The sequence below is a fragment of the Biomphalaria glabrata genome, chromosome 13, assembly GCF_947242115.1.
Source record: "Biomphalaria glabrata chromosome 13, xgBioGlab47.1, whole genome shotgun sequence".
Lineage (NCBI taxonomy): Eukaryota > Metazoa > Mollusca > Gastropoda > Planorbidae > Biomphalaria > Biomphalaria glabrata.
The window spans coordinates 75710-102448 of record NC_074723.1 but is presented as its reverse complement, the minus strand read 5'-3'; the positions used below and the strand labels follow the sequence as shown (position 1 = coordinate 102448).

General features: G+C 30.1%; 2 long non-coding RNA genes across 2 annotated transcripts; both read left to right on the top strand.

Annotated features, from left to right (window-relative positions):
• Nucleotides 1-3532: 3532 nt before the first annotated feature.
• LOC129922497 (uncharacterized) lies at nt 3533-4217 on the top strand. Its single transcript, XR_008774496.1, has 3 exons — nt 3533-3686; nt 3793-3939; nt 4024-4217. It is a non-coding gene; the product is annotated as an uncharacterized LOC129922497 (long non-coding RNA).
• A 10049-nt stretch (nt 4218-14266) lies between these two features.
• LOC129922498 (uncharacterized) lies at nt 14267-15110 on the top strand. Its single transcript, XR_008774497.1, has 3 exons — nt 14267-14593; nt 14700-14846; nt 14931-15110. It is a non-coding gene; the product is annotated as an uncharacterized LOC129922498 (long non-coding RNA).
• Nucleotides 15111-26739: the final 11629 nt, after the last annotated feature.

Here is a 26739-nt window from a genome sequence, read left to right as displayed (position 1 = left end):
ACAGAAATGGGAATCAAATTGGAGCATGTCTTTCCACCAAGAAAAATGTCAGTTGTTAAGAGTAACAAAAAAACTAAAACAAATTAATTCCACTTATCTTATTCATGGCAAACCAGTAACACAGACTAAAAACGCAAAATACCTAGGTGTTATAATAAATGAAAAACTGTCATGGAATCCACATATTGATGAAACTACAAAAAAATCAAACAAAGCATTAGGATTTATTAAAAGAAATTTCTATAAATCAAATAAGAACATAAAACTAAAATGTTATTTAAAACTTTGGTTAGGCCAATAATAGAATATGCATCCTCCGTTTGGAACCCCACAACTCAAGAAAACATTAAGAAACTAGAACAGACACAAAATAGAGCAGTGCGATTCATAACAAACGAATATTCACATTTGACTAGAGTAACACCTTTAGTAAAATCACTAAATTTAGAAAGTCTTCAGGACAGAAGGCTCAAAAGTAAAGTAGCAATCATACATAAAACACTGAACCATAATCTTCAAATACAAAAACAAAATTTAATAAAATACTCTGAAAGACACAAAGATAAAGGCACATTCCTCGTCCCATATGCTAGGACAAATTTGTACAAATACTCCTTCTTCCCTAGTGCTATTAGAGCATGGAATGGGTTGCCTGAGCTAGCCAGGAAAACCAGTGACTTGGCAGAATTTAAGTCATTGGTTAATATGCATGACTAAATGTTTGATGCGTAGGACGTAATCATCTTCTTTTTTGAAGTAACGTCTGTATTATATAAGATAAGAAGATAATAGTATTTATCTTGAATCAGTTTGTTAATCTACATTATATGGGTATGATAGTTGTACATCTTCTACTAGATCAAATCATTAAAAAGCCAACTAGATTAAACAACACATTAGATCTCTTCTTAACCAACAGACCTGGATTAGTAGTTGATTATGAAATTATCCCTGGTCTATCAGACCATGAGATCATAAAAATACACAGTCAGATAAAAGCAGTAGCCAATACAAAACCCAAAAGAAAAATCTTACTCTGGAATAAATGTAACCTAACACAACTACACCAAGCTGCACTAAACTTTCAACAAACATTCTTATTAGAAAAAGACATTAACCAACCAGTCGATGACCTCTGGAATTTCATTAAAAACCATCTTAAAAGCATAATAGAAAATCATATACCAACTAAATACACATCAAACAAAATAAATAAATGCTGGTTTAATAATAGACTAAAGAAGCTTTGTAAACAGAAGGAAAACCTCTATAGAAAATTTAAAGAAACTAATGCAGAAAGAGTTTACAAAAAGTATATAAAAATTAAACACTTAACCCAAAAAGTAAGCAGACAGCTGCAGAGTGAATACATAAACAATGTAATATCTAAAGATAACAACAAAAACCTATGGTCATACATTAAGTCTAAGAAAATGGAAACAACAGGCGTAGCGCCATTAAAAGATGAACATAACATAATAAATAATGATAATGAAACTAAAGCAAACATTCTAAACAAATACTTTGCATCAGCATTCTCAGCCCCAGGAGACAAAGACATATTACTGAATTTGAACCAAGTAGACAACATAGAAGATATAGTAGTACAAGAAAATGGAATTCAAAAACTATTAGCCAACACCAAACCAAATAAAGCTTCTAGACCTGATGGTATTCCAGCTAGATTACTCAAAGAACTAAGTAATGAGCTAGCCCCAGTGTTCAAAATACTCTTTCAGGCTTCACTTAACCAGGGCAGAGTACCAAAGGAATGGAAAGAAGCTAATGTCACCCCCCTATTTAAAAAAGGAGAAAAATCTGACCCAGGGAACTACAGACCAGTATCACTTACCAGCATCACATGTAAAATCCTAGAACACATAATATGTAGCAACATCATAAACCACTTAGACAAACATAATGTCCTCACACCATACCAACATGGCTTTAGGAAATATAGATCATGTGAAACACAACTAATAGGACTAATTGATGATTTTTCAAAAGGTTTAGATAATAGTGAACAAATAGATGCTATCTTACTAGATTTTTCTAAGGCTTTTGACAAAGTTCACCACCATAGTTTGCTTAAAAAATTAAAATATTTCGGCATTAATGGTCCACTGCATCAGTGGATTAAAGACTTTCTGATAGGGAGAGAACAAACTGTAATAATAAATGGCTCTAAATCAACACCGATAACAGTAAACTCAGGTGTACCTCAAGGTACAGTCTTGGGTCCACTACTATTTTTAATTTACATAAATGATTTACCAAATTGCATTAGTTCAGGAACAAAAGTCAGATTATTTGCAGACGATTGCATAATATATAGAACAATAAAAACAACACAAGACACAGATATTTTACAAAGAGAATTAGATGAATTACAGAAATGGGAATCAAATTGGAGCATGTCTTTCCACCCAGAAAAATGTCAGTTGTTAAGAGTAACAAAAAAACTAAAACAAATTAATTCCACTTATCTTATTCATGGCAAACCAGTATCACAGACTAAAAACGCAAATTACCTAGGTGTTATAATAAATGAAAAACTATCATGGAATCCACATATTGATGAAACTACAAAAAAATCAAACAAAGCATTAGGATTTATTAAAAGAAATTTCTATAAATCAAATAAGAACATAAAACTAAAATGTTACTTAACCTTGGTTAGGCCAATAATAGAATATGCATCCTCCGTTTGGGACCCCTCAACTCAAGAAAACATTAAGAAACTGGAACAGACACAAAATAGAGCAGTGAGATTCATAACAAACGAATATTCACATTTGACTAGAGTAACACCTTTAGTAAAATCACTAAATTTAGAAAGCCTTCAGGACAGAAGGCTCAAAAGTAAAGTAGCAATCATACATAAAACACTGAACCATAATCTTCAAATACAAAAACAAAATTTAATAAAATACTCTGAAAGACACAAAGATAAAGGCACATTCCTCGTCCCATATGCTAGGACAAATTTGTACAAATACTCCTTCTTCCCTAGTGCTATTAGAGCATGGAATGGGTTGCCTGAGCTAGCCAGGAAAACCAGTGACTTGGCAGAATTTAAGTCATTGGTTAATATGCATGACTAAATGCATGATGCGTAGGACGTAATCATCTTCTTTTTTGAAGTAACGTCTGTATTATATAAGATAAGATAAGATAAGATAAGATCAAGTTAAATATAGCTATCCTTTTTTAGATGTAATGTGAAATTGTATCTGATAGTATTTTTCATTCTTAGGTAGATCTTGATTACACTGCCTGGTTTTGTGGTTTGCACGAGACGGTTGACACAATGATCTGAAGTTCAAACTGCCATTTTCTACTGTCCGCTGCAAGATCTTGGCTGGAATGTAAAAGGAATGTCCAAAATATTTAAATGACAAACAGGATGGGAACTGATAATGAGGAATGTATGTCCAGTTTTTTTTTGTTTTTTTTTTGTGTTTTTTTAATACAGATATGAAAGATGACATTACCCTAACTTAGAGTCATAGGAGTTTCATTAATTTATTTACTCAGATGCTGAAACAGACATCTGGCATATTCCTATAATCAGTATCATGGCCTTTGTATACAACAAAATTGATTGGAACTCCTAGACTAGAAATATAATTCAAGATTTAAATAAGGCACTGGTCATAGTTTTAGAAAGTGTGGCTAGCATTCTGGTAAGATATTTTATTAATAATTAGAAATTAAATTAAATTTTATTTAATGATATTAAATTTCTTTTTTAAGAATTATGGTCCATTTTTTCCCCATTTGTGTACAAAGAAGGAAGACAGAGAGATGGAAAGACATCAAAGAATGGACAGGTCTGCCAAGAAATGGTTTATCCAGGGCTAAGTACAGAGAGGAATATAGAAGGGCTGTTGACAGATCTTGTGTGGTGCCCCCATGGTTCAACAGACTAATTGATTGGTAATGGTAAGAATTTAATGTATTTTTTAAAAAAAATTGTGTTAATTACATTAAGGGACTAAATCAGTCTTTTTTTATTTCCAGAAAATAATACCAGGGTTATGCTCCTTTGACCATTGAGTTCCAGGATGAAGAATGAAAGACAGAGAGCAATGTGAAGACATGAAAGAATGGGCATGTCTGCCATGAAATGGTTTATCCAGGGCTAAGTACAGAGAGGAATATAGAAGGGCTGTTGACAGATCTTGTGTGGTGCCCCCATGGTTCAACAGACTGATTGATAGGTAATGGTAAGAATTTAATGTATTTTGTAAAAAAAATGGTGTTAATTACATTAAGGGACTTAATCACTCTTTTTTTAATTTTTACATTCATTTAATGTAATTATTTTATACAGTAATATATGATTTTTATCTTGGTAAATAATTTAAATATATATCCTGCTAATCAAACCAAAGAATCTTCTCAATACTTATTTAAAAATTTTAATTTTGTCTGCATGTAACAAATGTTTAACGAAAAGAAATGTACACTGTCCAGCATTGATTATTTAAAACTGGGATTCATTCCTTCCTTGTCAAACAAGCCGTTGCCTAAGTGACTTTTTTAAAATAATGATACGAAACCAATTGCTAGAGGATCATCTGAGACAATGTCACCCTAACAAAATAGATAAAGATTTAAAAATTTTCTAGCACTCAAAGATAAAGTTAAGAATAGACCCACACAATCTCACTTCAACATCATATATATAGAGAGAAGATGTTGGTTTGTGAGCATCTTACAATATCTCTTTACTTATAGCAAAATATGGAAACATAGGTAAAACATTGATTTTACCAGCCATTGTAGTTGTGAAAACTGTTTTACACACACCTACATCTGATATTATTAAAAGAATTTCTTTAAACAAAAATACAGTTCAAGGGCACATCGGTGGCATGAGTTATCAAATTAAAAGCTTCTTATGTGATTCTTTGCAAAGGAAATATATACAGTTTGGGATCAGTTTGGAACCAGTGGCGTCACAGGCTCTGATGGGGTGTAGTGCTGTGTGCTGTAAACTGCCTAGGGGTTGCCAGCTCCTTATTTTTCCTCAGGGTTGACCCACGACAGCTTTCCCATGTTTGGGAATAGTTGCAAGGCAGCAGATTTTTAAATTCAGTTTTCCTTCTGCTATGTGGCTAATGAGCTCTTCCTGCTTGAAGCCTACCGGCTAAGGCGCCAGTTACTCGCCTTCGTCCCTTCCCCTTTAGTGAAAACAGTTCGGCGGACACATGAAAGATACACGAGAAACTCTTTGCGAAAATTTTTACAATGATACTTAAAACAAATTAATTAATTAATATTTATTGTTTGAATGTCTTATTTATAGAATGTATGAAACATGACATCCATAGGAACAGATGATAAGCCTGGGTAAAAAAACATTTCCAGTGTGTTTGATGATTCCAGCAATACATATTAAATTGGTTAAATTTGAATTTTATCAATAAAAATGAGTTATTATTTAATACTTATATGTATTTTTAAATTGCATTTTACTCTTCAACTCACTAAAATTAGAAATTAGTTTTCAAATAAATTGAAAAAAAAAGCAATATAAGTTAAGCAGGGGGTCTACCAAAAAGCAGAAAACATGGCAAGGGGTCTACGAAACAAAAAAGTTTGGGAACCACTGGTCTACAGTGAAGTCAGTCCCGCAATAGTGAATTCTCAAAAAAAAAAAAAAAAAAAAAAAAATTTAAAACAAAATTTATCTAAAAAAATTAAAAAAAAAAAAAAAATTTACTAAAAAAAAAAAAAAAAAAATTAAAAAAAAAAATTTTATAAAAAAAAAAAAAAAAAAAATTTACTAAAAAAAAAAAAAAAAAAAATTAAAAAAAAAAAATTAAAAAAAAAAAAAAAAAAATTTTACTGAATGTTTGGGAACCACTGGTCTACTGTGAAATCAGTCCTGGGATAGTGAATTCTCAAAAAAAAAAAAAAAAAATTTAAAACAAAATTTATCTAAAGAAATTACAAAAAAAAATTTATCTAAAAAAAAAAAATTGAAAAAAAAAAATTAAAAAAAATTTTTTTTTATAAAAAAACAACAACAAAAAAAAAAAAAATTTTACTAAAATTTTGGGAACCACTGGTCTACAGTGAAGTTAGTCCCAAGATAGTCAATTCTCGGGAAAAAAAAAATAAAAAAAATTTTTAAAAAAATTATAAAAATTTTTTTATAAAAGTTTGGGAACCACTGGTATACAGTGAAGTCAGTACCGGGAAAGTCAATTCTCGAAAAAAAAAAAAAATTAAAAAAAAAAAAAAATTATCTAAAAAAAATAAAAAAATAAATAAAAATAAAAATTAAAAAAAATTTATCTAAAAAAAAAAAATACAAAAAAAAAAAAATATAAGTTAAGCAGGGGTTTTACCGAAAAGCAGAAAACATGGCAAGGGGTCTACGAGACAAAAAAATTTGGGAACCACTGCTCTAGATCTACATATTTAATATTAGAATCATCATTAGAGTTTGTCTAGTAGAGTCTAGAAAAGAATGTATAGATTACTATAGTCCTAGTATTCTAGATTATTAGTCTAGATCTAACTTAAAATTTTCAATAAATATTCTGGATTTCTTCAGCTTGGTCCATGTCAATCCTATCGTCTTTGCCTTATGGTCTACCGTTCTTCTGTTTTCTTTGCTTTGAAATCTAGATTGACTAGATCTACACAATGTCAATATAATTTCTAGATCTATATATCTAAGACTAATTAGTATGGGCTTAATATTACTGTATTATTTAGTTTAACTACAATTTTTCAGGTCAGCAGCATTACAGTAAGCACTGGTACAGCGTACCGGCACTTTTTTCAATGCAGCGAAAAAGTTACTTTTGTATTTTAAAGTTTATTATTTATTTATTAGTTGTTAAAAGACAATCCATCACTGAGCTCCGGCACCTATTTCTTTACAAAAAAGCACTGATTACCTGTATATTCTTTAACAATAACGGTTTACTATTCTCAGGAATTAGTCATTCAAAAGACGGTGAGGAAAAGAATGGTCGACAAACCTTGTGTGGTGCCTTAACAGTCCATCAGACTAAGGGATAGATAAAGGTGAATTTAATTTATATTTTGATCTATATAAGTTGATTTACTGGACTAAAAATCTAGATATTGGTAAAACTTTGCTATTCTATTCTAAATCTAGTGTGACATTCCATATTTTTTATTCTGATTTTAGATAGATCTTGATTAGATCTAGATCCCATATGTATAGGACTTAGCACTAGATCTCTAGAAATTATTGTATATGATGCTAGATCTAGAAAATCTAGACTTGATCATAGAAATCTTCAAGAAAAATAATGAACTAACCTAGACAGATCTCTTGAATTACATTGTAAATCATCTTGTTGAATTATCTCCACCACCTTCAGTCAATAGACAACTATGGCTCATACGAGAACAAGAGCCTCTGCGTTGGCATCGACTATTTTCCAATCCTTTCTGTTCAGCTTCATCCATATTAAAATACATTTTAAAGGTTTTTATTACTTAATAGAAAAGATCTAGAATTTTAATAAAAATCTAGTCTATCTAGATCTAAAATTCTAGATCCACCCAATTTTATGTATACAAGTAGTATGGGTGTAGGATTGGCTTAATATAATAGTGAACAAATAGATGCTATCTTACTAGATTTTTCTAAGGCTTTTGACAAAGTTCACCACCATAGTTTGCTTAAAAAATTAAAATATTTCGGCATTAATGGTCCACTGCATCAGTGGATTAAGGACTTTCTGATAGGGAGAGAACAAACTGTAATAATAAATGGCTCTAAATCAACACCGATAATAGTAAACTCAGGTGTACCTCAAGGAACAGTCTTGGGTCCACTACTATTTTTAATTTACATAAATGATTTACCAAATTGCATTACTTCAGGAACAAAAGTCAGATTATTTGCAGACGATTGCATAATATATAGAACAATAAAAACAACACAAGACACAGATATTTTACAAAGAGAATTAGATGAATTACAGAAATGGGAATCAAATTGGAGCATGTCTTTCCACCCAGAAAAATGTCAGTTGTTAAGAGTAACAAAAAAACTAAAACAAATTAATTCCACTTATCTTATTCATGGCAAACCAGTAACACAGACTAAAAACGCAAAATACCTAGGTGTTATAATAAATGAAAAACCGTCATGGAATCCACATATTGATGAAACTACAAAAAAATCAAACAAAGCATTAGGATTTATTAAAAGAAATTTCTATAAATCAAATAAGAACATAAAACTAAAATGTTACTTAACCTTGGTTAGGCCAATAATAGAATATGCATCCTCCATTTGGGACCCCTCAACTCAAGAAAACATTAAGAAACTGGAACAGACACAAAATAGAGCAGTGAGATTCATAACAAACGAATATTCACATTTGACTAGAGTAACACCTTTAGTAAAATCACTAAATTTAGAAAGCCTTCAGGACAGAAGGCTCAAAAGTAAAGTAGCAATCATACATAAAACACTGAACCATAATCTTCAAATACAAAAACAAAATTTAATAAAATACTCTGAAAGACACAAAGATAAAGGCACATTCCTCGTCCCATATGCTAGGACAAATTTGTACAAATACTCCTTCTTCCCTAGTGCTATTAGAGCATGGAATGGGTTGCCTGAGCTAGCCAGGAAAACCAGTGACTTGGCAGAATTTAAGTCATTGGTTAATATGCATGACTAAATGCATGATGCGTAGGACGTAATCATCTTCTTTTTTGAAGTAACGTCTGTATTATATAAGATAAGATAAGATAAGATAAGGTCAAGTTAAATATAGCTATCCTTTCTTAGATGTAATGTGAAATTGTATCTGATAGTATTTTTCATTCTTAGGTAGATCTTGATTACACTGCCTGGTTTTGTGGTTTGCACGAGACGGTTGACACAATTATCTGAAGTTCAAACTGCCATTTTCTACTGTCCGCTGCAAGATCTTGGCTGGAATGTAAAAGGAATGTCCAAAATATTTAAATGACAAACAGGATGGGAACTGATAATGAGGAATGTATGTCCAGTTTTTTTTTTGTTTTTTTTTGTGTTTTTTTAATACAGATATGAAAGATGACATTACCCTAACTTAGAGTCATAGGAGTTTCATTAATTTATTTACTCAGATGCTGAAACAGACATCTGGCATATTCCTATAATCAGTATCATGGCCTTTGTATACAACAAAATTGATTGGAACTCCTAGACTAGAAATATAATTCAAGATTTAAATAAGGCACTGGTCATAGTTTTAGAAAGTGTGGCTAGCATTCTGGTAAGATATTTTATTAATAATTAGAAATTAAATTAAATTTTATTTAATGATATTAAATTTCTTTTTTAAGAATTATGGTCCATTTTTTCCCCATTTGTGTACAAAGAAGGAAGACAGAGAGATGGAAAGACATCAAAGAATGGACAGGTCTGCCATGAAATGGTTTATCCAGGGCTAAGTACAGAGAGGAATATAGAAGGGCTGTTGACAGATCTTGTGTGGTGCCCCCATGGTTCAACAGACTGATTGATAGGTAATGGTAAGAATTTAATGTATTTTGTAAAAAAAATGGTGTTAATTACATTAAGGGACTTAATCACTCTTTTTTTAATTTTTACATTCATTTAATGTAATTATTTTATACAGTAATATATGATTTTTATCTTGGTAAATAATTTAAATATATATCCTGCTAATCAAACCAAAGAATCTTCTCAATACTTATTTAAAAATTTTAATTTTGTCTGCATGTAACAAATGTTTAACGAAAAGAAATGTACACTGTCCAGCATTGATTATTTAAAACTGGGATTCATTCCTTCCTTGTCAAACAAGCCGTTGCCTAAGTGACTTTTTTAAAATAATGATATGAAACCAATTGCTAGAGGATCATCTGAGACAATGTCACCCTAACAAAATAGATAAAGATTTAAAAATTTTCTAGCACTCAAAGATAAAGTTAAGAATAGACCCACACAATCTCACTTCAACATCATATATATAGAGAGAAGATGTTGGTTTGTGAGCATCTTACAATATCTCTTTACTTATAGCAAAATATGGAAACATAGGTAAAACATTGATTTTACCAGCCATTGTAGTTGTGAAAACTGTTTTACACACACCTACATCTGATATTATTAAAAGAATTTCTTTAAACAAAAATACAGTTCAAGGGCACATCGGTGGCATGAGTTATCAAATTAAAAGCTTCTTATGTGATTCTTTGCAAAGGAAATATATACAGTTTGGGATCAGTTTGGAACCAGTGGCGTCACAGGCTCTGATGGGGTGTAGTGCTGTGTGCTGTAAACTGCCTAGGGGTTGACAGCTCCTTATTTTTCCTCAGGGTTGACCCACGACAGCTTTCCCATGTTTGGGAATAGTTGCAAGGCAGCAGATTTTTAAATTCAGTTTTCCTTCTGCTATGTGGCTAATGAGCTCTTCCTGCTTGAAGCCTACCGGCTAAGGCGCCAGTTACTCGCCTTCGTCCCTTCCCCTTTAGTGAAAACAGTTCGGCGGACACATGAAAGATACACGAGAAACTCTTTGCGAAAATTTTTACAATGATACTTAAAACAAATTAATTAATTAATATTTATTGTTTGAATGTCTTATTTATAGAATGTATGAAACATGACATCCATAGGAACAGATGATAAGCCTGGGTAAAAAAACATTTCCAGTGTGTTTGATGATTCCAGCAATACATATTAAATTGGTTAAATTTGAATTTTATCAATAAAAATGAGTTATTATTTAATACTTATATGTATTTTTAAATTGCATTTTACTCTTCAACTCACTAAAATTAGAAATTAGTTTTCAAATAAATTGAAAAAAAAAAGCAATATAAGTTAAGCAGGGGGTCTACCAAAAAGCAGAAAACATGGCAAGGGGTCTACGAAACAAAAAAGTTTGGGAACCACTGGTCTACAGTGAAGTCAGTCCCGCAATAGTGAATTCTCAAAAAAAAAAAAAAAAAAAAAAAAATTTAAAACAAAATTTATCTAAAAAAATTAAAAAAAAAAAAAAAATTTACTAAAAAAAAAAAAAAAAAAATTAAAAAAAAAAATTTTATAAAAAAAAAAAAAAAAAAAAAATTTACTAAAAAAAAAAAAAAAAAAAAAAAAAAAAATTAAAAAAAAAAAATTAAAAAAAAAAAAAAAAAATTTACTGAATGTTTGGGAACCACTGGTCTACTGTGAAATCAGTCCTGGGATAGTGAATTCTCAAAAAAAAAAAAAAAAAATTTAAAACAAAATTTATCTAAAGAAATTACAAAAAAAAATTTATCTAAAAAAAAAAAATTGAAAAAAAAAAATTAAAAAAAATTTTTTTTTATAAAAAAAACAACAACAAAAAAAAAAAAAATTTTACTAAAATTTTGGGAACCACTGGTCTACAGTGAAGTTAGTCCCAAGATAGTCAATTCTCGGGAAAAAAAAAATAAAAAAAATTTTTAAAAAAAATTTTAAAAATTTTTTTATAAAAGTTTGGGAACCACTGGTCTACAGTGAAGTCAGTACCGGGAAAGTCAATTCTCGAAAAAAAAAAAAAATTAAAAAAAAAAAAAAATTATCTAAAAAAAATAAAAAAATAAATAAAAATAAAAATTAAAAAAAATTTATCTAAAAAAAAAAAATACAAAAAAAAAAAAAATATAAGTTAAGCAGGGGTTTTACCGAAAAGCAGAAAACATGGCAAGGGGTCTACGAGACAAAAAAATTTGGGAACCACTGCTCTAGATCTACATATTTAATATTAGAATCATCATTAGAGTTTGTCTAGTAGAGTCTAGAAAAGAATGTATAGATTACTATAGTCCTAGTATTCTAGATTATTAGTCTAGATCTAACTTAAAATTTTCAATAAATATTCTGGATTTCTTCAGCTTGGTCCATGTCAATCCTATCGTCTTTGCCTTATGGTCTACCGTTCTTCTGTTTTCTTTGCTTTGAAATCTAGATTGACTAGATCTACACAATGTCAATATAATTTCTAGATCTATATATCTAAGACTAATTAGTATGGGCTTAATATTACTGTATTATTTAGTTTAACTACAATTTTTCAGGTCAGCAGCATTACAGTAAGCACTGGTACAGCGTACCGGCACTTTTTTCAATGCAGCGAAAAAGTTACTTTTGTATTTTAAAGTTTATTATTTATTTATTAGTTGTTAAAAGGCAATCCATCACTGAGCTCCGGCACCTATTTCTTTACAAAAAAGCACTGATTACCTGTATATTCTTTAACAATAACGGTTTACTATTCTCAGGAATTAGTCATTCAAAAGACGGTGAGGAAAAGAATGGTCGACAAACCTTGTGTGGTGCCTTAACAGTCCATCAGACTAAGGGATAGATAAAGGTGAATTTAATTTATATTTTGATCTATATAAGTTGATTTACTGGACTAAAAATCTAGATATTGGTAAAACTTTGCTATTCTATTCTAAATCTAGTGTGACATTCCATATTTTTTATTCTGATTTTAGATAGATCTTGATTAGATCTAGATCCCATATGTATAGGACTTAGCACTAGATCTCTAGAAATTATTGTATATGATGCTAGATCTAGAAAATCTAGACTTGATCATAGAAATCTTCAAGAAAAATAATGAACTAACCTAGACAGATCTCTTGAATTACATTGTAAATCATCTTGTTGAATTATCTCCACCACCTTCAGTCAATAGACAACTATGGCTCATACGAGAACAAGAGCCTCTGCGTTGGCATCGACTATTTTCCAATCCTTTCTGTTCAGCTTCATCCATATTAAAATACATTTTAAAGGTTTTTATTACTTAATAGAAAAGATCTAGAATTTTAATAAAAATCTAGTCTATCTAGATCTAAAATTCTAGATCCACCCAATTTTATGTATACAAGTAGTATGGGTGTAGGATTGGCTTAATATAATAGTGAACAAATAGATGCTATCTTACTAGATTTTTCTAAGGCTTTTGACAAAGTTCACCACCATAGTTTGCTTAAAAAATTAAAATATTTCGGCATTAATGGTCCACTGCATCAGTGGATTAAGGACTTTCTGATAGGGAGAGAACAAACTGTAATAATAAATGGCTCTAAATCAACACCGATAATAGTAAACTCAGGTGTACCTCAAGGAACAGTCTTGGGTCCACTACTATTTTTAATTTACATAAATGATTTACCAAATTGCATTACTTCAGGAACAAAAGTCAGATTATTTGCAGACGATTGCATAATATATAGAACAATAAAAACAACACAAGACACAGATATTTTACAAAGAGAATTAGATGAATTACAGAAATGGGAATCAAATTGGAGCATGTCTTTCCACCCAGAAAAATGTCAGTTGTTAAGAGTAACAAAAAAACTAAAACAAATTAATTCCACTTATCTTATTCATGGCAAACCAGTAACACAGACTAAAAACGCAAAATACCTAGGTGTTATAATAAATGAAAAACTGTCATGGAATCCACATATTGATGAAACTACAAAAAAATCAAACAAAGCATTAGGATTTATTAAAAGAAATTTCTATAAATCAAATAAGAACATAAAACTAAAATGTTACTTAACCTTGGTTAGGCCAATAATAGAATATGCATCCTCCGTTTAGGACCCCTCAACTCACGAAAACATTAAGAAACTGGAACAGACACAAAATAGAGCAGTGAGATTCATAACAAACGAATATTCACATTTGACTAGAGTAACACCTTTAGTAAAATCACTAAATTTAGAAAGCCTTCAGGACAGAAGGCTCAAAAGTAAAGTAGCAATCATACATAAAACACTGAACCATAATCTTCAAATACAAAAACAAAATTTAATAAAATACTCTGAAAGACACAAAGATAAAGGCACATTCCTCGTCCCATATGCTAGGACAAATTTGTACAAATACTCCTTCTTCCCTAGTGCTATTAGAGCATGGAATGGGTTGCCTGAGCTAGCCAGGAAAACCAGTGACTTGGCAGAATTTAAGTCATTGGTTAATATGCATGACTAAATGCATGATGCGTAGGACGTAATCATCTTCTTTTTTGAAGTAACGTCTGTATTATATAAGATAAGATAAGATAAGATAAGATCAAGTTAAATATAGCTATCCTTTTTTAGATGTAATGTGAAATTGTATCTGATAGTATTTTTCATTCTTAGGTAGATCTTGATTACACTGCCTGGTTTTGTGGTTTGCACGAGACGGTTGACACAATGATCTAAAGTTCAAACTGCCATTTTCTACTGTCCGCTGCAAGATCTTGGCTGGAATGTAAAAGGAATGTCCAAAATATTTAAATGACAAACAGGATGGGAACTGATAATGAGGAATGTATGTCCAGTTTTTTTTTTGTTTTTTTTTGTGTTTTTTTAATACAGATATGAAAGATGACATTACCCTAACTTAGAGTCATAGGAGTTTCATTAATTTATTTACTCAGATGCTGAAACAGACATCTGGCATATTCCTATAATCAGTATCATGGCCTTTGTATACAACAAAATTGATTGGAACTCCTAGACTAGAAATATAATTCAAGATTTAAATAAGGCACTGGTCATAGTTTTAGAAAGTGTGGCTAGCATTCTGGTAAGATATTTTATTAATAATTAGAAATTAAATTAAATTTTATTTAATGATATTAAATTTCTTTTTTAAGAATTATGGTCCATTTTTTCCCCATTTGTGTACAAAGAAGGAAGACAGAGAGATGGAAAGACATCAAAGAATGGACAGGTCTGCCAAGAAATGGTTTATCCAGGGCTAAGTACAGAGAGGAATATAGAAGGGCTGTTGACAGATCTTGTGTGGTGCCCCCATGGTTCAACAGACTAATTGATTGGTAATGGTAAGAATTTAATGTATTTTTTAAAAAAAATTGTGTTAATTACATTAAGGGACTAAATCAGTCTTTTTTTATTTCCAGAAAATAATACCAGGGTTATGCTCCTTTGACCATTGAGTTCCAGGATGAAGAATGAAAGACAGAGAGCAATGTGAAGACATGAAAGAATGGGCAGGTCTGCCATGAAATGGTTTATCCAGGGCTAAGTACAGAGAGGAATATAGAAGGGCTGTTGACAGATCTTGTGTGGTGCCCCCATGGTTCAACAGACTGATTGATAGGTAATGGTAAGAATTTAATGTATTTTGTAAAAAAAATGGTGTTAATTACATTAAGGGACTTAATCACTCTTTTTTTAATTTTTACATTCATTTAATGTAATTATTTTATACAGTAATATATGATTTTTATCTTGGTAAATCATTTAAATATATATCCTGCTAATCAAACCAAAGAATCTTCTCAATACTTATTTAAAAATTTTAATTTTGTCTGCATGTAACAAATGTTTAACGAAAAGAAATGTACACTGTCCAGCATTGATTATTTAAAACTGGGATTCATTCCTTCCTTGTCAAACAAGCCGTTGCCTAAGTGACTTTTTTAAAATAAAGATACGAAACCAATTGCTAGAGGATCATCTGAGACAATGTCACCCTAACAAAATAGATAAAGATTTAAAAATTTTCTAGCACTCAAAGATAAAGTTAAGAATAGACCCACACAATCTCACTTCAACATCATATATATAGAGAGAAGATGTTGGTTTGTGAGCATCTTACAATATCTCTTTACTTATAGCAAAATATGGAAACATAGGTAAAACATTGATTTTACCAGCCGTTGTAGTTGTGAAAACTGTTTTACACACACCTACATCTGATATTATTAAAAGAATTTCTTTAAACTAAAATACAGTTCCAGGGCACATCGGTGGCATGAGTTATCAAATTAAAAGCTTCTTATGTGATTCTTTGCAAAGGAAATATATACAGTTTGGGATCAGTTTGGAACCAGTGGCGTCACAGGCTCTGATGGGGTGTAGCGCTGTGTGCTGTAAACTGCCTAGGGGTTGCCAGCTCCTTATTTTTCCTCAGGGTTGACCCACGACAGCTTTCCCATGTTTGGGAATAGTTGCAAGGCAGCAGATTTTTAAATTCAGTTTTCCTTCTGCTATGTGGCTAATGAGCTCTTCCTGCTTGAAGCCTACCGGCTAAGGCGCCAGTTACTCGCCTTCGTCCCTTCCCCTTTAGTGAAAACAGTTCGGCGGACACGTGAAAGATACACGAGAAACTCTTTGCGAAAATTTTTACAATGATACTTAAAACAAATTAATTAATTAATATTTATTGTTTGAATGTCTTCTTTATAGAATGTATGAAACATGACATCCATAGGAACAGATGATAAGCCTGGGTAAAAAAACATTTCCAGTGTGTTTGATGATTCCAGCAATACATATTAAATTGGTTAAATTTGAATTTTATCAATAAAAATGAGTTATTATTTAATACTTATATGTATTTTTAAATTGCATTTTACTCTTCAACTCACTAAAATTAGAAATTAGTTTTCAAATAAATTAAAAAAAAAAAGCAATATAAGTTAAGCAGGGGGTCTACCAAAAAGCAGAAAACATGGCAAGGGGTCTACGAAACAAAAAAGTTTGGGAACCACTGGTCTACAGTGAAGTCAGTCCCGCAATAGTGAATTCTCAAAAAAAAAAAAAAAAAAAAAAATTTAAAACAAAATTTATCTAAAAAAATTAAAAAAAAAAAAAAAAAAATTAAAAAAAATTTTATAAAAAAAAAAAAAAAAAATTTTATAAAAAAAAAAAAAAAAAAATTTACTAAAAAAAAAAAAAAAAAATAAAAAAATTAAAAAAAAAAAATTAAAAAAAAAAAAAAAAATTTACTGAATGTTTGGGAACCACTGGTCTACTGTGAAATCAGTCCTGGGATAGTGAATTCTCAAAAAAAAAAAAAAAAAATTTAAAAAAAAAATTAATCTAAAGAAATTACAAAAAAAAATTTATCTAAAAAAAAAATTGAAAAAAAAAAATTAAAAAAAATTTTTTTTTATAAAAAAAAACAACAAAAAAAAAAAAAAAATTTTACTAAAATTTTGGGAACCACTGGTCTACAGTGAAGTTAGTCCCAAGATAGTCAATTCTCGGGAAAAAAAAAATAAAAAAAATTTTTAAAAAAATTATAAAAATTTTTTTATAAAAGTTTGGGAACCACTGGTCTACAGTGAAGTCAGTACCGGGAAAGTCAATTCTCGAAAAAAAAAAAAAATTAAAAAAAAAAAAAAAAAATTATCTAAAAAAAATAAAAAAATAAATAAAAATAAAAATTTAAAAAAATTTATCTAAAAAAAAAAATACAAAAAAAAAAAAATATAAGTTAAGCAGGGGTTTTACCGAAAAGCAGAAAACATGGCAAGGGGTCTACGAGACAAAAAAATTTGGGAACCACTGCTCTAGATCTACATATTTAATATTAGAATCATCATTAGAGTTTGTCTAGTAGAGTCTAGAAAAGAATGTATAGATTACTATAGTCCTAGTATTCTAGATTATTAGTCTAGATCTAACTTAAAATTTTCAATAAATATTCTGGATTTCTTCAGCTTGGTCCATGTCAATCCTATCGTCTTTGCCTTATGGTCTACCGTTCTTCTGTTTTCTTTGCTTTGAAATCTAGATTGACTAGATCTACACAATGTCAATATAATTTCTAGATCTATATATCTAAGACTAATTAGTATGGGCTTAATATTACTGTATTATTTAGTTTAACTACAATTTTTCAGGTCAGCAGCATTACAGTAAGCACTGGTACAGCGTACCGGCACTTTTTTCAATGCAGCGAAAAAGTTACTTTTGTATTTTAAAGTTTATTATTTATTTATTAGTTGTTAAAAGGCAATCCATCACTGAGCTCCGGCACCTATTTCTTTACAAAAAAGCACTGATTACCTGTATATTCTTTAACAATAACGGTTTACTATTCTCAGGAATTAGTCATTCAAAAGACGGTGAGGAAAAGAATGGTCGACAAACCTTGTGTGGTGCCTTAACAGTCCATCAGACTAAGGGATAGATAAAGGTGAATTTAATTTATATTTTGATCTATATAAGTTGATTTACTGGACTAAAAATCTAGATATTGGTAAAACTTTGCTATTCTATTCTAAATCTAGTGTGACATTCCATATTTTTTATTCTGATTTTAGATAGATCTTGATTAGATCTAGATCCCATATGTATAGGACTTAGCACTAGATCTCTAGAAATTATTGTATATGATGCTAGATGTAGAAAATCTAGACTTGATCATAGAAATCTTCAAGAAAAATAATGAACTAACCTAGACAGATCTCTTGAATTACATTGTAAATCATCTTGTTGAATTATCTCCACCACCTTCAGTCAATAGACAACTATGGCTCATCGAGAACAAGAGCCTCTGCGTTGGCATCGACTATTTTCCAATCCTTTCTGTTCAGCTTCATCCATATTAAAATACATTTTAAAGGTTTTTATTACTTAATAGAAAAGATCTAGAATTTTAATAAAAATCTAGTCTATCTAGATCTAAAATTCTAGATCCACCCAATTTTATGTATACAAGTAGTATGGGTGTAGGATTGGCTTAATATAATAGTGAACAAATAGATGCTATCTTACTAGATTTTTCTAAGGCTTTTGACAAAGTTCACCACCATAGTTTGCTTAAAAAATTAAAATATTTCGGCATTAATGGTCCACTGCATCAGTGGATTAAGGACTTTCTGATAGGGAGAGAACAAACTGTAATAATAAATGGCTCTAAATCAACACCGATAATAGTAAACTCAGGTGTACCTCAAGGAACAGTCTTGGGTCCACTACTATTTTTAATTTACATAAATGATTTACCAAATTGCATTACTTCAGGAACAAAAGTCAGATTATTTGCAGACGATTGCATAATATATAGAACAATAAAAACAACACAAGACACAGATATTTTACAAAGAGAATTAGATGAATTACAGAAATGGGAATCAAATTGGAGCATGTCTTTCCACCCAGAAAAATGTCAGTTGTTAAGAGTAACAAAAAAACTAAAACAAATTAATTCCACTTATCTTATTCATGGCAAACCAGTAACACAGACTAAAAACACAAAATACCTAGGTGTTATAATAAATGAAAAACTGTCATGGAATCCACATATTGATGAAACTACAAAAAAATCAAACAAAGCATTAGGATTTATTAAAAGAAATTTCTATAAATCAAATAAGAACATAAAACTAAAATGTTATTTAAAACTTTGGTTAGGCCAATAATAGAATATGCATCCTCCGTTTGGGACCCCACAACTCAAGAAAACATTAAGAAACTAGAACAGACACAAAATAGAGCAGTGCGATTCATAACAAACGAATATTCACATTTGACTAGAGTAACACCTTTAGTAAAATCACTAAATTTAGAAAGTCTTTAGGACAGAAGGCTCAAAAGTAAAGTAGCAATCATACATAAAACACTGAACCATAATCTTCAAATACAAAAACAAAATTTAATAAAATACTCTGAAAGACACAAAGATAAAGGCACATTCCTCGTCCCATATGCTAGGACAAATTTGTACAAATACTCCTTCTTCCCTAGTGTTATTAGAGCATGGAATGGGTTGCCTGAGCTAGCCAGGAAAACCAGTGACTTGGCAGAATTTAAGTCATTGGTTAATATGCATGACTAAATGTTTGACGCGTAGGACGTAATCATCTTCTTTTTTGAAGTAACGTCTGTATTATATAAGATAAGAAGATAATAGTATTTATCTTAAATCAGTATGTTAATCTACATTATATGGGTATGATAGTTGTACATCTTCTACTAGATCAAGTTAAATATAGCTATCCTTTTTTAGATGTAATGTGAAATTGTATCTGATAGTATTTTTCATTCTTAGGTAGATCTTGATTACACTGCCTGGTTTTGTGGTTTGCACGAGACGGTTGACACAATGATCTGAAGTTCAAACTGCCATTTTCTACTGTCCGCTGCAAGATCTTGGCTGGAATGTAAAAGGAATGTCCAAAATATTTAAATGACAAACAGGATGGGAACTGATAATGAGGAATGTATGTCCAGTTTTTTTTTTTTTTTTGTGTTTTTTTAATACAGATATGAAAGATGACATTAACCTAACTTAGAGTCATAGGAGTTTCATTAATTTATTTACTCAGATGCTGAAACAGACATCTGGCATATTCCTATAATCAGTATCATGGCCTTTGTATACAACAAAATTGATTGGAACTCCTAGACTAGAAATATAATTCAAGATTTAAATAAGGCACTGGTCATAGTTTTAGAAAGTGTGGCTAGCATTCTGGTAATATATTTTATTAATAATTAGAAATTAAATTAAATTTTATTTAATGATATTAAATTTCTTTTTTAAGAATTATGGTCCATTTTTTCCCCATTTGTGTACAAAGAAGGAAGACAGAGAGATGGAAAGACATCAAAAAATGGGCAGGTCTGCCAAGAAATGGTTTATCCAGGGCTAAGTACAGAGAGGAATATAGAAGGGCTGTTGACAGATCTTGTGTGGTGCCCCCATGGTTCAACAGACTAATTGATTGGTAACGGTAAGAATTTAATGTATTTTTAAAAAAAAAATGTGTTAATTACATTAAGGAACTAAATCAGTCTTTTTTTTATTTCCAGAAAATAATACCAGGGTTATGCTCCTTTGACCATTGAGTTCCAGGATGAAGAATGAAAGACAGAGAGCAATGTGAAGACATGAAAGAATGGGCAGGTCTGCCATGAAATGGTTTATCCAGGGCTAAGTACAGAGAGGAATATAGAAGGGCTGTTGACAGATCTTGTGTGGTGCCCCCATGGTTCAACAGACTGATTGATAGGTAATGGTAAGAATTTAATGTATTTTGTAAAAAAAAATGGTGTTAATTACATTAAGGGACTTAATCACTCTTTTTTTAATTTTTACATTCATTTAATGTAATTATTTTATACAGTAATATATGATTTTTATCTTGGTAAATCATTTAAATATATATCCTGCTAATCAAACCAAAGAATCTTCTCAATACTTATTTAAAAATTTTAATTTTGTCTGCATGTAACAAATGTTTAACGAAAAGAAATGTACACTGTCCAGCATTGATTATTTAAAACTGGGATTCATTCCTTCCTTGTCAAACAAGTCGTTGCCTAAGTGACTTTTTTAAAATAATGATACGAAACCAATTGCTAGAGGATCATCTGAGACAATGTCACCCTAACAAAATAGATAAAGATTTAAAAATTTTCTAGCACTCAAAGATAAAGTTAAGAATAGACCCACACAATCTCACTTCAACATCATATATATAGAGAGAAGATGTTGGTTTGTGAGCATCTTACAATATCTCTTTACTTATAGCAAAATATGGAAACATAGGTAAAACATTGATTTTACCAGCCGTTGTAGTTGTGAAAACTGTTTTACACACACCTACATCTGATATTATTAAAAGAATTTCTTTAAACAAAAATACAGTTCAAGGGCACATCGGTGGCATGAGTTATCAAATTAAAAGCTTCTTATGTGATTCTTTGCAAAGGAAATATATACAGTTTGGGATCAGTTTGGAACCAGTGGCGTCACAGGCTCTGATGGGGTGTAGCGCTGTGTGCTGTAAACTGCCTAGGGGTTGCCAGCTCCTTATTTTTCCTCAGGGTTGACCCACGACAGCTTTCCCATGTTTGGGAATAGTTGCAAGGCAGCAGATTTTTAAATTCAGTTTTCCTTCTGCTATGTGGCTAATGAGCTCTTCCTGCTTGAAGCCTACCGGCTAAGGCGCCAGTTACTCGCCTTCGTCCCTTCCCCTTTAGTGAAAACAGTTCGGCGGACACGTGAAAGATACACGAGAAACTCTTTGCGAAAATTTTTACAATGATACTTAAAACAAATTAATTAATTAATATTTATTGTTTGAATGTCTTCTTTATAGAATGTATGAAACATGACATCCATAGGAACAGATGATAAGCCTGGGTAAAAAAACATTTCCAGTGTGTTTGATGATTCCAGCAATACATATTAAATTGGTTAAATTTGAATTTTATCAATAAAAATGAGTTATTATTTAATACTTATATGTATTTTTAAATTGCATTTTACTCTTCAACTCACTAAAATTAGAAATTAGTTTTCAAATAAATTGAAAAAAAAAAGCAATATAAGTTAAGCAGGGGGTCTACCAAAAAGCAGAAAACATGGTAAGGGGTCTACGAAACAAAAAAGTTTGGGAACCACTGGTCTACAGTTAAGTCAGTCCCGCAATAGTGAATTCTCAAAAAAAAAAAAAAAAAAAAATTTAAAACAAAATTTATCTAAAAAAATTTAAAAAAAAAAAAAAAAGAAAAAAAAAAATGTACTAAAAAAAAAAAAAAAAATTAAAAAAAAAATTTTTATACAAAAAAAAAAAAAAAAATTTACTAAAAAAAAAAATTAAAAAAAAAAAAATTTTATAAAAAAAAAAAAAAAAAAAAAAAAAAAAATTTACTGAATGTTTGGGAACCACTGGTCTACAGTGAAATCAGTCCTGGGATAGTGAATTCTCAAAAAAAAAAAAAAAATTTAAAACAAAATTTATCTAAAAAAATTTAAAAAAAAAAAAAAAAAGAAAAAAAAAAAAAAAAAATTTAGTAAAAAAAAAAAAAAAAAAATTAAAAAAAAAAAAATTTATAAAAAGAAAAAAAAAATTTACTAAAAAAAAAAAAAAAAAAATTAAAAAAAAAAAATTTTATAAAAAAAAAAAAAAAAAAAAAAAAAATTTACTGAATTTTTGGGAACCACTGGTCTACAGTGAAATCAGTCCTGGGATAGTGAATTCTCAAAAAAAAAAAAAAAAAATTTAAAACAAAATTTATCTAAAGAAATTACAAAAAAAAATTTATCTAAAAAAAAAAATTGAAAAAAAAAAATTAAAAAAAAAATAAAAAATTTTACTAAAATTTTGGGAACCACTGGTCTACAGTGAAGTTAGTCCCAAGATAGTCAATTCTCTGAAAAAAAAAAATAAAAAAATTTTTTAAAAAAATTATAAAAATTTTTTTATAAAAGTTTGGGAACCACTGGTCTACAGTGAAGTCAGTACCGGGAAAGTCAATTCTCGAAAAAAAAAAAAAATTAAAAAAAAAAAAAAAAAATTATCTAAAAAAAATAAAAAAATAAATAAAAATAAAAATTTAAAAAAATTTATCTAAAAAAAAAAATACAAAAAAAAAAAAATATAAGTTAAGCAGGGGTTTTACCGAAAAGCAGAATACATGGCAAGGGGTCTACGAGACAAAAAAATTTGGGAACCACTGCTCTAGATCTACATATTTAATATTAGAATCATCATTAGAGTTTGTCTAGTAGAGTCTAGAAAAGAATGTATAGATTTCTATAGTCCTAGTATTCTAGATTATTAGTCTAGATCTAACTTAAAATTTTCAATAAATATTCTGGATTTCTTCAGGTTGGTCCATGTCAATCCTATCGTCTTTGCCTTATGGTCTACCGTTCTTCTGTTTTCTTTGCTTTGAAATCTAGATTGACTAGATCTACACAATGTCAATATAATTTCTAGATCTATATTCTATATATCTAAGACTAATTAGTATGGGCTTAATATTACTGTATTATTTAGTTTAACTACAATTTTTCAGGTCAGCAGCATTACAGTAAGCACTGGTACAGCGTACCGGCACTTTTTTCAATGCAGCGAAAAAGTTACTTTTGTATTTTAAAGTTTATTATTTATTTATTAGTTGTTAAAAGGCAATCCATCACTGAGCTCCGGCACCTATTTCTTTACAAAAAAGCACTGATTACCTGTATATTCTTTAACAATAACGGTTTACTATTCTCAGGAATTAGTCATTCAAAAGACGGTGAGGAAAAGAATGGTCGACAAACCTTGTGTGGTGCCTTAACAGTCCATCAGACTAAGGGATAGATAAAGGTGAATTTAATTTATATTTTGATCTATATAAGTTGATTTACTGGACTAAAAATCTAGATATTGGTAAAACTTTGCTATTCTATTCTAAATCTAGTGTGACATTCCATATTTTTTATTCTGATTTTAGATAGATCTTGATTAGATCTAGATCCCATATGTATAGGACTTAGCACTAGATCTCTAGAAATTATTGTATATGATGCTAGATCTAGAAAATCTAGACTTGATCATAGAAATCTTCAAGAAAAATAATGAACTAACCTAGACAGATCTCTTGAATTACATTGTAAATCATCTTGTTGAATTATCTCCACCACCTTCAGTCAATAGACAACTATGGCTCATATGAGAACAAGAGCCTCTGCGTTGGCATCGACTATTTTCCAATCCTTTCTGTTCAGCTTCATCCATATTAAAATACATTTTAAAGGTTTTTATTACTTAATAGAAAAGATCTAGAATTTTAATAAAAATCTAGTCTATCTAGATCTAAAATTCTAGATCCACCCAATTTTATGTATACAAGTAGTATGGGTGTAGGATTGGCTTAATATAATAGTGAACAAATAGATGCTATCTTACTAGATTTTTCTAAGGCTTTTGACAAAGTTCACCACCATAGTTTGCTTAAAAAATTAAAATATTTCGGCATTAATGGTCCACTGCATCAGTGGATTAAGGACTTTCTGATAGGGAGAGAACAAACTGTAATAATAAATGGCTCTAAATCAACACCGATAATAGTAAACTCAGGTGTACCTCAAGGAACAGTCTTGGGTCCACTACTATTTTTAATTTACATAAATGATTTACCAAATTGCATTACTTCAGGAACAAAAGTCAGATTATTTGCAGACGATTGCATAATATATAGAACAATAAAAACAACACAAGACACAGATATTTTACAAAGAGAATTAGATGAATTACAGAAATGGGAATCAAATTGGAGCATGTCTTTCCACCCAGAAAAATGTCAGTTGTTAAGAGTAACAAAAAAACTAAAACAAATTAATTCCACTTATCTTATTCATGGCAAACCGGTAACACAGACTAAAAACGCAAAATACCTAGGTGTTATAATAAATGAAAAACTGTCATGGAATCCACATATTGATGAAACTACAAAAAAATCAAACAAAGCATTAGGATTTATTAAAAGAAATTTCTATAAATCAAATAAGAACATAAAACTAAAATGTTATTTAAAACTTTGGTTAGGCCAATAATAGAATATGCATCCTCCGTTTGGGACCCCACAACTCAAGAAAACATTAAGAAACTAGAACAGACACAAAATAGAGCAGTGCGATTCATAACAAACGAATATTCACATTTGACTAGAGTAACACCTTTAGTAAAATCACTAAATTTAGAAAGTCTTCAGGACAGAAGGCTCAAAAGTAAAGTAGCAATCATACATAAAACACTGAACCATAATCTTCAAATACAAAAACAAAATTTAATAAAATACTCTGAAAGACACAAAGATAAAGGCACATTCCTCGTCCCATATGCTAGGACAAATTTGTACAAATACTCCTTCTTCCCTAGTGCTATTAGAGCATGGAATGGGTTGCCTGAGCTAGCCAGGAAAACCAGTGACTTGGCAGAATTTAAGTCATTGGTTAATATGCATGACTAAATGTTTGACGCGTAGGACGTAATCATCTTCTTTTTTGAAGTAACGTCTGTATTATATAAGATAAGAAGATAATAGTATTTATCTTGAATCAGTTTGTTAATCTACATTATATAGGTATGATAGTTGTACATCTTCTACTAGATCAAGTTAAATATAGCTATCCTTTTTTAGATGTAATGTGAAATTGTATCTGATAGTATTTTTCATTCTTAGGTAGATCTTGATTACACTGCCTGGTTTTGTGGTTTGCACGAGACGGTTGACACAATGATCTGAAGTTCAAACTGCCATTTTCTACTGTCCGCTGCAAGATCTTGGCTGGAATGTAAAAGGAATGTCCAAAATATTTAAATGACAAACAGGATGGGAACTGATAATGAGGAATGTATGTCCAGTTTTTTTTTGTGTTTTTTTAATACAGATATGAAAGATGACATTACCCTAACTTAGAGTCATAGGAGTTTCATTAATTTATTTACTCAGATGCTGAAACAGACATCTGGCATATTCCTATAATCAGTATCATGGCCTTTGTATACAACAAAATTGATTGGAACTCCTAGACTAGAAATATAATTCAAGATTTAAATAAGGCACTGGTCATAGTTTTAGAAAGTGTGGCTAGCATTCTGGTAAGATATTTTATTAATAATTAGAAATTAAATTAAATTTTATTTAATGATATTAAATTTCTTTTTTAAGAATTATGGTCCATTTTTTCCCCATTTGTGTACAAAGAAGGAAGACAGAGAGATGGAAAGACATCAAAGAATGGGCAGGTCTGCCAAGAAATGGTTTATCCAGGGCTAAGTACAGAGAGGAATATAGAAGGGCTGTTGACAGATCTTGTGTGGTGCCCCCATGGTTCAACAGACTAATTGATTGGTAATGGTAAGAATTTAATGTATTTTTTAAAAAAAATTGTGTTAATTACATTAAGGGACTAAATCAGTCTTTTTTTATTTCCAGAAAATAATACCAGGGTTATGCTCCTTTGACCATTGAGTTCCAGGATGAAGAATGAAAGACAGAGAGCAATGTGAAGACATGAAAGAATGGGCAGGTCTGCCATGAAATGGTTTATCCAGGGCTAAGTACAGAGAGGAATATACAAGGGCTGTTGACAGATCTTGTGTGGTGCCCCCATGGTTCAACAGACTGATTGATAGGTAATGGTAAGAATTTAATGTATTTTGTAAAAAAAATGGTGTTAATTACATT